The following is a 15,520-nucleotide window of genomic DNA, read 5'->3' as shown; positions in this document are numbered from 1 at the left end:
CTCAACCCTACTCCTCTCACTCAACCACAGTGGTCCCAATAAACTTCTTACGTGCAAAATTTTCATCTCAAATGGTACCACTGACTTAATGAATGGGAACTGATAAGTTCATCCAAGTAGGTTAAGCATATAGGAGCAAATATTAGATAACTGTGGAGGGATGGGGGTGCCTATCTAAAAACAGACAACCCTGCATAGATTTGGAATGCCTAAGACATTCAACATTCAGTTTTGCTGTACTCTATCTTATGAATTCTCTTCTCCATTCTCACTGGTATGATCTTTATACTGTTTTCTGTCTCCAGTTTTTTTTTTTTTGTTTGTTTTGGTTTGTTTTTTCCAATTCCAATTCAATACTTCTCTTCATGGCTACCAGGAATATCTTTTTATAACTCAGATTTGATTCTGTAACTGCCCTGTTTAAAAACTTCTGATGCTGACTCATTGTTATAGGAAAAAACTTGGAATTACCCTTGAAACCTTCATCCTGGCATTTGTCACTTTGCTGCCTGCATCACTGTCCTCTGACAATTCCAACCCTAGTAGCTAAACAAATTGTTTCATTATTTTTTTAACATATGCCTCTCTTTGACTCAACGTGTGTTTTTGAACCTGCTATCCCTTATGGCTTTTTTCTATGCCTTTATTTTATTGATAAACTTCTATTCTACCTTCAAAAGACCTCTCAAAAATCATCTTTGTGATATTTTCAATTCTCCTTGATTCTCTCCAAAACAGTAGTTCCATATTTTATTTTCCACAAAGGTTATTTTAGAATTAATTATTTTCATATTTCTCTATATCTCCATTAAGATGTGAATTTCTGAAGGATAACAGCATTCTATTTAATTTTTGCTCCCTGATCCAGTTTTGACCACACTAAATACTTAAATAAACGAATAAATTATGATGTCCTAATTCTGATTTCCCCAAAAGCAGAGCCTAAATCAAGGACTAGGGTACAGGTAGTTAATAAGAGAAGTGAATTTGAGAAGCAAGCATGGGCAATAAGACAACAAAGGGAGGAATGGATATTGAGGTTTCATCACTGAGGATGGTGGGGTTAGAACCTCTGGCGACTTTATTTTTTTTTTATAGAAAAGTTTTATTTAATAAATATAAATTTCAAAAGTACAACTTTTGCATTATAGTGGTTCTTCCCCCCATAACCACCCGCCCATCCACAAACCATCCCATCTTCTGCTCCCTCTCCCATCCCATTCGCCATTAAGATTCATTTTTAATTATCTTTATATACAGAAGATCAACTCTATACTGAGTAAAGATTTAATAAACAGTTTGCACCCACACAGACACACGAAGTAAAAAGTACTGTTTGAAGATTGGTTTTACCGTTAATTCTCATAGTCCAACACATTAAGGACAGAGGTCCTACATGGGGAACAAGTGCACAATGATTCCTGTTGTTGATTTAACAATTGACACTCTTATCTTTGACGTCAGTAATCACCCAAGGCTCTTGTCATGAGCTGCCAAGGCTAGGGAAGCCTCTTGAGTTCACAAACTTTGATCTTATTTAGACAAGGCCATAATCAAAGTGGAAGTTCTCTCTTCCCTTCAGAGAAATGTACCTCCTTCTTTGATGGGCCCTTATTTTCACCTGGATCTCACTCACAGAGATCTTTCATTTATGTCATTTTCTGCCACAGTGTCTTGGTTTTCCATGCCTGTGAAACTCTCATGGGCTTTTTAGCCAGATCCAAATGCCTTAAGGGCTGATTCTGAGGTCTCTGGCAACTTTATAAAGGCAGTGAAGAAAATGTCTCCAAATTGTCCCCAGAAGATATGGGCATTTATCCACTGACTCTATCACCCATTGTTTGATAGAGGCCCCAGTGGTAATAACTCCCCATCATTTGTAGACTAAACCAGCACCAGGACTGGGTAAGATTCTTGTCTTGGGGAATAGACTTGAAGGAAAAATCTGAGTCAGGAGATTGACAGTGTGCATAGAACTGTCCACCATAGTTATTGCTGAGATCACAGGTATGCTTAACAGGTATGACCAAGGGCACAGTAGCAATGCAACAAGGATCAGGAAACTAAAGGTCTAGGATTATTAATTTAATACGAGCAGTATTGACTCTAACCAGGTACTCAGATTTTAAATGTAAAATGTAGCTAAATATATTTTCTGTGTACCTATATACATAATGAAGCTTATTTAATGGCATGGACTTAGTATCTAGTTCTTTCCTTGATTTTACCACTCTTGTTGTTGTTGTTTTCTCCTCTTCTATGAATAATGAAGGATGAATTTGGAAATTTAAGGTCTCTGAGTAAGAGTTTATTTCACAGCATTAGTTTCCTCCTCCTCATTAATGTATTCACCCCTTAAATACTTTTTTAGCATCCACTATGTGCCAGTCACCACTGTACTAAAGGGTATGAATATAATGGAGAATACAAAATTTTAAAAATAGAAAAAAGCAAGATTCAAACTAACAAAGATTAACCATAAATTCTTCATATGATGGATATGGTAAAAGAGAGTGAACAAATAACTATACAAACCCATGCAATTTAAAAAATATGCAAATGCCAGAAGTGAGAAGTACATTTTACAATTTTCCAAAGAGTATTTATGTTGGCACTTTACAAAGGCCCCATGGCAATACCAATAAACTAAGACCCGAAGGATTATCTAGAATTGGCCACAGAAGAATTGGGGGTGTGTGGAGAACTCTATGGATAAATATTATTAGGCGGAGAGGGAAACATGGCACGGTTTAAATACAGTAATGGTTCTTAGAGCATGGTGAAAGAGGGGAAGAGTCAGTGCAAAGTAAGGGTGGAGAAGGCAGCAGGAAAAGAACATGTGAGGACACAGAGGCCCTGGATGGAAGTAATGCAGAGCCATTGAAAGGGTTCAAGCTGATATACAAGCGTTTCTTTATTTCTCTTACTGTTGTATACACATTGGGTGAGCATGGGAGAGCAGGAAGGGTTAGCAGTTAGGAACACAATCCTGTTGAAAGATAGGATTTCATAAAGTAATTCATGTATCAGGCTTATTAGTACCTTCAGAACTGATAGAATGTGGCCACATTCCCTTTTGTTTATTGCTACTTCTTTACTTTTCTTCCTTCCATAATTCAACTGTTTTTTCCCTTAAGCATAATAACTTACTCTTAGCATCTCTTAAGCAAGTTTTTTAAGAGAGTTAGGCATTCCATGTTATTTGTCGGTGTGATCCACCACATATCATCTGTCATGTTCCTTGGCAATTTTTGCTGTTGAGAAAGGCAAATGGAGATAGTGAGCCATTCTGCTCACCATTTATGAGGCAGGAGGAAGAAGTCACAGTCTTCATGGTATTGTTAGAGGTCAAAGATCAGGAGTTAAAAATTATTGGCAAAAGCTATTTTGTGTATAAAGAGGGAGAGCAAGGATGCTGGGTAAACTAGAAGAGGTGATTTAGGTTTCACCACAGTTTGTGAAAGATTTCTGAATATCAGCAGTAGGCCAGGTAGCAAGATATTCAATTCTAATAGAGTATAATGTAATTCTTTTATGATGGAAAAGAAAACATATGAAGAAATACAGGTAACAAATATGAGATTAATATTAGTATATTAAAGTGGAATGTCTACATATATGTACATGTAATATGAATTTTAGTTTTTACAAAGAATTATAATAATAAATTAGACATATTTGAAAAACTTTAAATAAAAATTGATACTAATAAGTTTTTTGGGAGGGGGAAAATAGAACAGAGACAAAGAAAATCCTACTTATACAGGAATTAACATCCTGATTTTTCATAGACAAATAAAAGAATAGTTTTACTTTCGGATATTACTTTTGAGTTAATTAGTAATAATAATATCCCCTTCATTTGCATTTTTTACTTTCAACTTTATTGAAATACATTAAGATGAGCATTCTAGAGAACGTATTTGATTCATGATTTTTTTTTTTTATTTGAAAGAATGAGTGAGTGAGGTGAGGGTAGAGGGGAGAGAGAGAGAGAGAGAGAGAGAGAGAGAGAGAGAGAAAGGTCTTTCATCACTGGTTCACTTCACAAATGACCACAAAGGCCAGAGCAGGGCCAGGCTAAAGCCAGAGCGTCTTCTGAGTCTCCCACATGGGTGCGGGGCCCAAGAACTTGGGCCATCCTCCTTTTCTTTCCCAAGCCATCAGCAAGGAGCTGGATCAAAAATGGAATAACAGGGAATTAAACCAGTGGCTTAACCTGCTACACCACAATGCTGGCTCTGAGATTGTATTTTGATGATCTTGATGTGGGTATACCTGTGAAACTATCACTATATCAGGTTATATATGAGGAGGTCTTCCAAAACTTCTTAGAAAATGTGAATTGTGAGAAAACTATGCATGTTTCATTTTTTTTGCACCAAAATATATATTTTACATTCTATTTCCCATAAAATTTTTGGTGCTCCCTTGTACAATTGCATCACTCACCCCTAAATTTACCTAGGCCTCCTCTATTTGTTTCTTCCTACTACTCCCAAGCTCAGGGAAGCACTAATGTGCTTTTTGTTGTTATACATTAGTGTGCATTTCCCAGAATCTTGTATAAATGGAACCATACAGCATGATTCTCATTTTTTGTAGTCAACATAATTATCTTGAGATTCATCATGTTGTTGCATGTATCATTAAATTCTATTTTATTGCTGAGTAGTAGTACAATGCATTAATATATCACAAATTGTTCATCAGTTCACCCACTAATGGACATTTGGGTTGTTTCCATATCTTATCTATTACCAACAAAGCTGCTCTGAATGTGAACAGGTCTTAGTATAGATATATTCTTTTATTCTCATGGGTAAATACTTAGGAATGGAAAGACCAGGTAATATGGTGGCTGTAAGTAACTTTTGAAATGGTTACTGAAGTGATTGTATTATTTTATATTCCTGCCAGTAATTGTACATAAAAAATTACATAGGCTGGCCTTTTCTAAATTCTTAACAGCAACAAATAATGCTTGGAAAGCTAAGTATTATTTTCTCTATTATAAAGAAAGAAACAGAAGTTTATCAATGTCAAATAAACTACCTGTGGTCACAGAGCAAATGAGTGAAAATTTGGAACTCAAACATGGGTCTGACAGTGCAAGAATACTCTTTCAGAATTCCTGGGAAAAGTTTTTATACGTGGAAGACTAACTTGTTTTTTAATAGACGTTATTATCATCCACTGTGTTAGTAGCTTCTATCTGAGTTAGATAAATGGATAGAGTATGGAATTATTTTAGTCCCAATGACAGTTCATTGGCCATACAAGGTCAAAGTGTAGCTTTATATGGTTGACTGGAATTCAAACTTGTGACCTGCCAACAATTGGAGAAGAGATAATAAGACCCTCAGCTAAACCAATAGTCTTCTTAATTTAAGAGAACAGCTTCAATTCAGTTGAAGTGCTACTTAAATCAGCAACCATAGCATTGCTTTCATTGGTTTAATGGCTTTTTCTTTTTTATTGTTGATTTTGTTTCAAGGAACAGATAAAGACGCAAGACCTGGAAGGTTTAAAAAAAAAAAAAAACCCAAAACATACAAGACCAGCTGGGAAAGAAAAACAAGAGGATGAAGCACCTGGAGGAGATTAATGGACAGAAGTGCTTTCTCTTTGTTTCCATTTTTAATAAGACAAACACATTATATAAAATTTAAAATGTGAGAACTCTACATGGATGTATGAAAAGCAGTCTATAAGAGGCTCTTGTGGTTTTTGATGCTGTTATTGGCACTGTTTCTTATAACTACTAACTGGCACTTTGATTTCTATAAAGATTACTCTCAATGCAAGGCTCTACGGTAACTCAAGATTGAGAAAAGACAATGATAAAATAACTGCTTCTGCCTTGGGGACATTACAGTTTAGCACTGAAATTAAAGCAAAGCGAAGGCTCTAATTCTTTTCTTTTTAGAGAAGAGTCAGGTGTAACAGCGGTCTCTGTTTAGAAGGAGTTAGTGAATAATGGTCCAAAAAGTCAACAGTAGAATCACTATTTCTTAAAGTCTTTCATTTCTATCCATCTGTAATGCCTTTAACTGAAACATTTTTATAAGAATATTTAAGAGACAAAAATATATGACACAGAGTTAAATTTAATTTTCAGGTGAAAAATAAAAATTTTATAGCATAAGAATAACCTGTGTAGTATTTGGGATATACACAGACTACAGAATTATTTGCTTATCTGTAAGTCAAATTTAATTGTTTGTCCTGTATTTTCATCTGGCAATCCATGATCAGCAGACTTCCTCTCCTTTCACTCTGATCTCCTTCATTGCAGTCTTAGTATAGTATAATATCAAAATTTGCAGATGTACAACACCTAAATTTAACAAGAGCCATTGAGGATGCAAAAATTTGAGTTTTTTTGAACATTCCAATACAGGTAACGACAGTGTCATTTGTTCATCCAAGCACATAATTAATAGTTTAGGGTAACTGCATAAATGCTAAAAAAGTCATTTAGTAAACAATCAACAGTCTCCTTTGTGATAAATATGTTGAAGCAATACAAGAGATGGGTAATATTCAACATAATAAAGTATCTAATAGTTCATGACTAATAGTTTTCTTGACCTCTTCCCACGTGTCAACTGGGGTGCTATCTTCTTATCCTCACAATAATAAAACATAAAAACTCATGTTTTTGAAGAAGTTTATATCTTATTAATTCCCCCAAATTAATAAGTATTAATAAATAGAATAAAATTTCAACTCTGATTTGAGGTTAGAAAAATTTATTATAAACTTAATCTGAAAGGATACATTAGAACAAGATAAAATTATTTGAGTAAAGGAGAATAAGTAGAGGGATAGTTGCTCTACAAAACAGGATAGGGAAAGTAAATATAAAGAAATCTTTTTTTCCAAAATTAATCTTTACATTCAGTACAATTTTAATAAAATCCAAATAGAATTGTGTACATGTATATAATTTTCTAAGCCTGTTTTAAAATTTACATGACTGATACTAGTCAATGCAATTTTTTTTTATTTCATTGAATTATATTCTTCATCTCTAGGGGTTAAGAACTACCTTATCCTTTCTAAAAATCACAACTAGGGACTGACACTGTGGTGCAGGGGGTTGAAGACCCTGCCTGCAGTGCGGGCATCCCATATGGGTGCTGGTTCGAGACTTGGCTGCTCCTCTTCCAATCCAGCTCCCTGCTAATGAACCTGAGAAAGCAGAAGATGATCCAACTTTTTGGACCCCTACACCCACATAGGAGACCCAAAGGAAGCTCCTCGCTCCTGACTTCACATCAGCTCTGCTCCAGCAGTTCTGGCCATTCTGGGAGTGAACGAGTGGATGGAAGATCTCGCTCTATGTCTCTCCCTCTCTCTGCAATTCTTTCAAATAAGTAAAATAAATCTAAAAAAAATCATAACTAGCCACTATTATATCATCAGGCCCAAGTACCTTAGTAATGTCACATAAACTCTGTGATAAAATTCACAATTGTTTCATAAATATAATAATTGTTTTACATTTTTAGGATGCAAATAAGACCCTGCATTGCAATTAGGAGGAATAAGCCAACAGTTTATCCTTCTTGTAATTTATTTATTGAAGAAAAAAGGCTTCTAACAGTTTCTCACAGTGTGGACATCGCTAATTGTATCCTATGGTGTAGTTTAACATTTTTTACCCTCTACATTTCCTGTAGATTGATAGTGTATATAAAGACTTAGTAATATTCAGGTACAATTTCTTCCTTCTTTGTTTTCTTTTATTCTCTTTTCCTCTCTATTCCCTTTCTTGCTTGCATGCTTTCCTTCCTTCCCTCCTTCTTCCTTCCTTCCCTCCCTCCCTCCTACCCTCCTTCCTTCCTTCCTTCTACGGTCTCTCTTTAAGCAAGGCTACTTCCTATGTGCCATTCTATTCAGAATGCCATAATGTCTCTTTGCTTCTCCCTTTGAAATACTAGCAGCAATTGGTGATTCGTGATCATGTCTAGATACATTAATATATTACAGATTGCAAAACAGTGATACTCTAATGCTGTAATCATAATTATTCTCCATAATTAGCAAGAATGCTTATATAAGAAGAAAAATGTCTTTATTATTTAATTATCTGTCATATAGTTTGTATAGAAAAAGCATAATATATGCTTGATTACTTTGGCTAATATAAATTTGATAAATAATAACAAGACGGAAAACTCAGACTCTGCTCTTGGATGTGAAGACTCAAAGTTTAGTAATTAATGCATTCTGGTGTAGGTAGTAATGCCTATGGACAAAGCGATGGAATGGAGTAGAAGTTTACAATAAATATTTAGCATACCTTCAAATTTTTTTATTGAATTAATTCATAACCAGATAAGGAATAAAAACATTATCAGCAAACCAGAAGCTTTCCAATTGTTTCCTGTTAGTCACTACATCTTTTATACCTTATATGGAATTGGAATCACATGTTAGGTCCTCTTCAACATTTAACTTTTACCCAATATTATATTTGTCATATTTGTGTTGATATATGTAGCTATAGATTATTTTTGTTCTTATTTTTTGTATAATATTCCATTTTGTTAAGCATATTTGTGAGCACTGACTGTAGGGCAGATAACAAAGGAGAGTCCTTGGTTTCTTGGAACTTATATTCTTGTGAATATAATTCATAAAAATATAATTCATAAAATATGTATATATAAAGAAGTGCCATGCATTTTTCAATTTTGTTGTTCTTGAACAAATGATGTTTGGACAATTTATTATCCATTTGGAAAACATGAAAGTAAATTCTATTCCATACACAAAAAATTAATTCCCAGAAATTTAAAGATCTAAGTATATAAGGGAAAGATTAGAAAGTTTTCCAAAAGACACTTGTTAATTATGAACATTTGTTAAACCAATCACATTTCTAGGTATTAGGGATACATCAATGAAAATAACATACAGATACACTGTTATTAGGAAACACACATAGAACCTACCGAGAAAGACAAATAAATTACAAAGTGTGTTAGAAATTGTAAGTGCTTCAGAGACAAAGTCAGTAGGGATGGAGGAGGAAACAGCAGACTGTGACAAGGATAGGATTGTAATGGGAGGTGGCTTAATTCTTTGTAATCTTAGAGCATGGAAGAATTCTTAAATATGACTTTTTTTTTGACAGGCAGAGTGGACAGTGAAAGAGAGAGACAGAGACAGAGAGAAAGGTCTTCCTTTTGCCGTTGGTTCACCTTCCAATGGCCGCCACGGCTGGCGCGCTGTGGCCGGTGCACCGCGCTGATCTGAAGCCAGGAGCCAGGTGCTTATCCTGGTCTCCCATGGGGTGCAGGGCCCAAGGACTTGGGTCATCCTCCACTGCACTCCCTGGCCATAGCAGAGAGCTGGCCTGGAAGAGGGGCAACTGGGACAGAATCCAGCGCCCCGACCGGGACTAGAACCCAGTGTGCCGGCGCCGCAAGGAGGAGGATTAGCCTAGTGAGCCATGGCGCCAGCCAAATATGACTTTTTAAAATAGATTTATTTGAAAGTCAGAGCTACACAGAGAGAGAAGGATAGGCAGAGAGAGAGAGAGAGGGAGAGAGAGATTGAGAGAGAGAGAGGGAAAGATCTTCCATCTGCTGGTTCACTTCCCAGTTGGCCACAAAGGCTGGAGCTGTGTCGATCCGAAGCCAGGAGCTTCTTCCAGGTCTCACAAGTGGGTGTAGGGGCCCAAGCACTTGGGCTATCCTCCACTGCTTTCCCAGGCCAAAGCAGAGAGCTGGATTGGAAGTGGAGCAGCCGGGACTTGGACCGGCGCCCAGATGAGATGCTGGCACTGCAGGCGGCAGCTTCAACCACTATGCCACAGTGCCAGCCCCTTAAACATGACTTAAAAAACATAAGCCTCAAATGAAATTCTCAGTTAATTTGCTATATGAGAGCAAAGCATTTGTCCATCAAAAGATGCCAGAAATAAGGTGAAAAGAGAGAAGATATTTTTCAGTCCACAAACCATCTAGGATTTGTATTCAGAATATACAAAGAACTTCAACAAGTAGATATATAAATATGCAATACAAAAATAGAATACTAAGAATATGAACATGTAACTCACAGAAGAGGAAATTCAAGTGATGGCTGAATCTATGGAAAAATCGCTCTATATCAAGGAAACTGAGTGTAATCCCCAATGATTTTTCTATTTACCTATGTATGCATGTAAGTATTATGTATCTTCTACCTATCTACCTATCTACCTACCTACCTATCTACCTAATGAAGGTAGTTAAGATTCAAAAAGAAGAATTTCATTCAGACAGGGTGTGTACACTTTATCTTAATGAATGGTCACTGAGATCAGAGATATCCCACTATTATAAATTTGCCTGACTTCTTTTCCATTTGCTGTCAGAATCATGGTGTGTGCTCTTGGGTTGCACTGGAGATAAGAATCACAGGTGTAGGGGGTAATTGAGTCCTGGCCTCACTTGTCCTTTTGAGCAATGTATAATGTTAACCCCTTAACTTCCTTTAATTTTTTTTTTTTTTTTTTTGACAGGCAGAGTGGACAGTGAGAGAGAGAGACAGAGAGAAAGGTCTTCCTTTGCCGTTGGTTCACCCTCCAATGGCCGGCGCGGCCGGCGCGCTGCGGCCGGCGCACCGCGCTGATCCGATGGCAGGAGCCAGGAGCCAGGTGCTTTTCCTGGTCTCCCATGGGGGTGCAGGGCCCAAGCACCTGGGCCATCCTCCACTGCACTCCCTGGCCACAGCAGAGGGCTGGCCTGGAAGAGGGGCAACCGGGACAGAATCCGGCGCCCCGACCGGGACTAGAACCCGGTGTGCCGGAGCCGCTAGGCGGAGGATTAGCCTAGTGAGCCGCGGCGCCGGCCTTAACTTCCTTTAATTAATGTTAACTCCTTAACTTCTGCAGATAATGTCAACCTCTTTCTCTAAGTGTTGGGGTCCATAAATATGAAAAAGAAAAAAATATTAAGAATGAAGGAGTTTGAAATGTATCCAGCCCAATGGAGGCCTAATACAGAGAAAATTCTTTTTATGGATTATTCAGGACCTTTGTTTCCCATTTTCCATCTCGATGCTCAATATCTATTTCTTTTTTTTTTCTTTTTCCTTTTTTTTTGACAGGCAGAGTTAGACAGTGAGAGAGATAGAGAGAGAGAGAAAGGTATTCTTTCCTTTGGTTCACCCCCAAAATGGCTGCTACGGCCGGCGTGCTGTGCCGATCTAAAGCCAGAAGCCAGGTGCTTCCTCCTGGTCTCCTATGCGGGTGCAGGGCCCAAGCACTTGGACCATCCTCCACTGCCTTCCCAGGCCACAGCAGAGAGCTGGACTGGAAGAGGAGCAATCGGGACAGAATCCAGTGCCCTACCCGGACTAGAGCCCGGGGTACCAGCGCCGCAGGCGGAGGATTAGCCAAGTGAGCCGCAGTGCTGGCCTCAATATCTATTTCAATTCAATGGGTATTAAAGTCTCATAAGGACTGATGTAATTCAGATTACTATAAAAATGTTGCTCAATAAAACTGATGTAAAAATGAGTGGTCCTAGGCCTGTCCTATTAACTTTTATAAAGAAAATCTGATCTTATTCCAAAGTCTGCATTCCAAATTCAATAAATTATGGGTTCTCCAGAAAAATAGAAGAGAACATTGTAACTAAACTTTGGTTCCCTCTATTTTATTTATTCTACAAATCTTATGGAGCACCTAAGTTGTCAGTCACTGGTATAGGCACTTGGGTTGTAGCTATGTATAAATAATAAACCTCTAAGTTTCAGAGAGCTTATATTAAGGTGGGACAAAGTTGATAGTAACACAAAAAATAGCTTATCTATTGTTCTTAGGGCAAATTTTTGGAAAGGATATGAGGCTGGAGTGATGAAGAAATGCTATTTTAGGGAGATGGTAAGGAAAGGCTTTTCAATAAGAATGAATATGAGTGCAGAATTGATGGAAGTGAAGGGAACAAGCCATGAAGTTACCAAAAATGAACGCTAATGGTCAACAATGTAATTGAAATAGGTTAGCATTATGTCAGTTCAAATTTAAAAATATGAAGGGCAGGATGTTAGCATATGAAAAAAAAGATGTCTTAAATATTCACACTCTGACAAAGAATATTCTTCTCTGAAGTACAAAGAAAATTATGTAGCCTTTTAAATTCTGCAGACTTTTCAGCTACTTGAGTGATCAGCTCTGTAAGCTGTGGATCACAGAAACATTTAATTTTGAGATTTAATATAGATATTTTATTGTTATAAAAATTGCCTATGAAAAAATGAAATACTTTTAAGTAAGGAATATTTGTGATTCATTCATTTTTACCTAAAGTAATTCTCTGTATGTGTGGAAATTGAGTTCTTTTCTTCTTATCATTTTTCTCCTGTCATTTCTTCTTCAAGTTAAGATACTAAGATCCAAATGATATTGGCAAGAAACACCTGGACACTCATAAAAACAGTTTAACAGATGGAATAGGTGTATATGAACTTTCTTTGGGACAAATAAAATATAAGTAGTAATTTGTGAATTAGTTGTCACCATTTTTCAGATGGCCCAATCAGTCTTTCCAATGACTATGCTTTCTCAAAAGTTCATCCTCAGGCCCATCCAGGCTGGAACTGAAACCATAACTCCATGCATTGATAGCTGCCTTTATGTCCATATCCAGACACCTAAAAATATAGCTCACTCATGGACAACTCTTTCTGAGTTTTTAAAATACAATGGATGGGTCGGTGCTGTGGCTCAATAGGTTAATCCTCCACCTGTGGTGCCGGCACACCAAGTTTTAGTCCTGGTTGGGGCGCCGGATTCTGTCCCGGTTGCCCCTCTTCCAGGCCAGCTCTCTGCTGTGGCCCGGGAGGGCAGTGGAAGATGGCCCAAGTACTTGGGCCCTGCACCCCATGGGAGACCAGGAGAAGCACCTGGCTCCTGGATTCAGATCAGTGTGGTGCGCCGGCCGCAGTGGCCATTGAGGGGTGAACCAACGGAAAAGGAAGACCTTTCTCTCTGTCTCTCTCTCACTGTCTAACTCTGCCTGTCAAAATAATAATAATAATAATAATAAAAAAAAGAAAAGAAAAGAAAAAAAATATAATGGATGTAGTAATGCCAAGCAATACTCATTCCATTAAGTCTTTCCTGGTTGTATGATATAGGCAAATAAGGAGCAGGGATTCCAAAGTAATTATTTCTGATTAAACATATGATTAAAAATAAGTCATAGAAGGACTTTTAGAGACATCCTGATCACAAATTTAGACTTGTAAAATAACCATGGAGTTACTGGGGAAATAAAAATGGAGTTACTAGGGAAATAAAAATGTGAATTAGCCATTTGAAGATTCATTTGTTTATTTTCTCATCCATTATTCATTCAAAGTATTTCTTGACCATTCATTATACATCTGACTTTATGACAGGATTTGGAATAAAACAGTTTCAGAGTATAATCACTGTCCTTGAAGAACTAGTAGGTCATGCACTTCTATAAATTGCTACAATATGGTTTGATGAGTGCTTTATTAAAAGATTTATAGTTAATTTAGGGGTGTGTGGAGAAAGGCTCCAAACTCACTCTGATGGGGGAGAAGAGAGGGTCAAGGCAATGCTCCTGAAAACATTTTTTCTTTAAATTTGAATAAAAATTCTAGCAAATTACAGCCTCAAGACCAGAATAGTTCCTCTCTGTGAGAAATACATTGATTAAGAATTTCCCATTATTTGCACTTGCTTATATGCCTTTCCTTTAACTGTGTCATCTGCTATATCAAAACAATTGGGGTCATCAACTTTTCAGGCCATTCCCAGAAATGCTCACCTCCTCCTCCCCTCACGTGGCCAGTGGTTTTTCCAGGAATAAATGACGACATGGTCTCAGCTACTTAACAATATATGAAACTGTTGGGCCATTCCTGGAAATAATACATTCAGGGGTTAAATGATCAGAAGCTAAAACTGGCAAAGATTTCACTTATTCTGCTTGGACCCTCGAAAATTATCTTTCAAAGCAGAGACATTAATCTCTGTAGGGAACTTGACCAGACTTCTGCAGTAAAGAAATGTTTCTACTGGTTTATACGGTGAGCTGATTTCTGCAGTGATTTCCTTCTAAAGAGTAGATGAGCATCAATAAAGGCTCATTCACGCTGAACTTTTAGTAATCGACTCAGAAGGAACTTTAATGTAATTTGTTTTTACATAATGTAGGCTCATAAAATGCGTCATTTTTTCTTACTCAATTCATAGTTGGAAGATTTATCATTAAGAGGTTTTATTCAGGGCCAGAACCTTTAAAAAAAACTGAACTTATTTTTCTGATTCTAGCAAAATCCTCCTGCTAAAGAACTGAAGTGCTTCAAACACCCTAGTAATGGTACAGTAAATTACATTTTCTCATTTGGAACATTGTAATAGATTTCTCTACAGAGTGATTTATCATGCAACAATTAGGAACCCAAGGGAATTAGATGACCATTTTAAATTTTATCAGCTTGTTTCAATAAACTGTTAATGTGACCCTAATGTTTGGGAAGCACTTTAATATAATCAGATTTTGGTTGTTCAATCTACTGACATTAATGGCTACCTCATTAATCATAGCATTCTTGCTGAGACCTTGGAGGCTGAGCTAAGTTCAGTGGACCAATTCCTACAATAATAAAAACAGGCAATTTTCGACAGGGAAATATTCTCACTTTAACTACAAAATCTGTTGTGTTATTTCTCAGTCATTGACAGGGGTAACTGGAATCTTGAAATACAAAATAACAATTAAAAAACCCTTTAGACTTGATTCCCAAATTGGTCAATTAAGTCAAGATCTTCTGTAATCATTACCGGGAATGATTTTCTAGTATTTAAAAGCAGAGTGCTATACAGCAAGACCCAAAGTAAGCACGGCAACAAATATATAATAAATATCTGCCTTCCAAGCCTGGGTAGCAGCTCATGATTTGCAGAAATTCTGCAGAACTGAAACATGCCTTCAACTTTTAAGAGCCTGCAGTCAATTTCTCAGTAGTCTTTCAGGAGGAATATGGGAAATAAGGTACTATAGGGAGATTTGTAAGATTTCAGGAAATTGTGGGTAAATGCAGAGGTTTATTTTAGTACTTTTGATTTTTTTTCATTTGATAACAATTATTCTCACAGTCTCTTAAATGTCTATAGAACTAAAAGAAACAAGATGTATTGTCTTTATCACTATATCACTATAAGTTTCCTGCTTGGGTTACTGCTATAAAACCCTTTTGTATTGTATGTAGGACTGGAGAAAAGGATATTGTACCATCTGTTTCTAAAGTTATGGTTTTCTTTTATTAATTTTCTTGTTAAACTTAATAGAATATGATCCTATTGGATACAGGGTTTACAAAGCCATACAGTTAGCTGGATACAGAAAAATCAGATGTTTTTGTTAGGCTAAAATGCTCTGTGCTTTAAAAAAATATTTCATTTTGGTTTTGAGGAAATCTCATCATTAAGTGTGTGGTTTGTACTCTGGGTTTTATATTGTCCTCAAAGATTAAACTT

At 36.7% G+C, this 15,520-nt stretch overlaps 1 long non-coding RNA gene across 1 annotated transcript in view; it reads right to left on the bottom strand.

Annotated features, from left to right (window-relative positions):
- Positions 1 to 3,922: 3,922 nt before the first annotated feature.
- LOC127490593 (uncharacterized) overlaps positions 3,923 to 15,520 on the bottom strand; it is a 61,108-nt gene continuing 49,510 nt past the window's right edge. Inside the window, exon 3 of the long non-coding RNA XR_007918649.2 lies at positions 3,923 to 4,174. This is a non-coding gene — a long non-coding RNA (uncharacterized lncRNA). The remainder of the gene's footprint in view (positions 4,175 to 15,520) is intronic.

Source organism: Oryctolagus cuniculus, chromosome 6 (assembly GCF_964237555.1).
Source record: "Oryctolagus cuniculus chromosome 6, mOryCun1.1, whole genome shotgun sequence".
NCBI classification, from domain to species: Eukaryota; Metazoa; Chordata; class Mammalia; order Lagomorpha; family Leporidae; genus Oryctolagus; species Oryctolagus cuniculus.
Note: the sequence above shows the minus strand (reverse complement) of the source record. Positions and strands in the feature narration are given on the sequence as shown.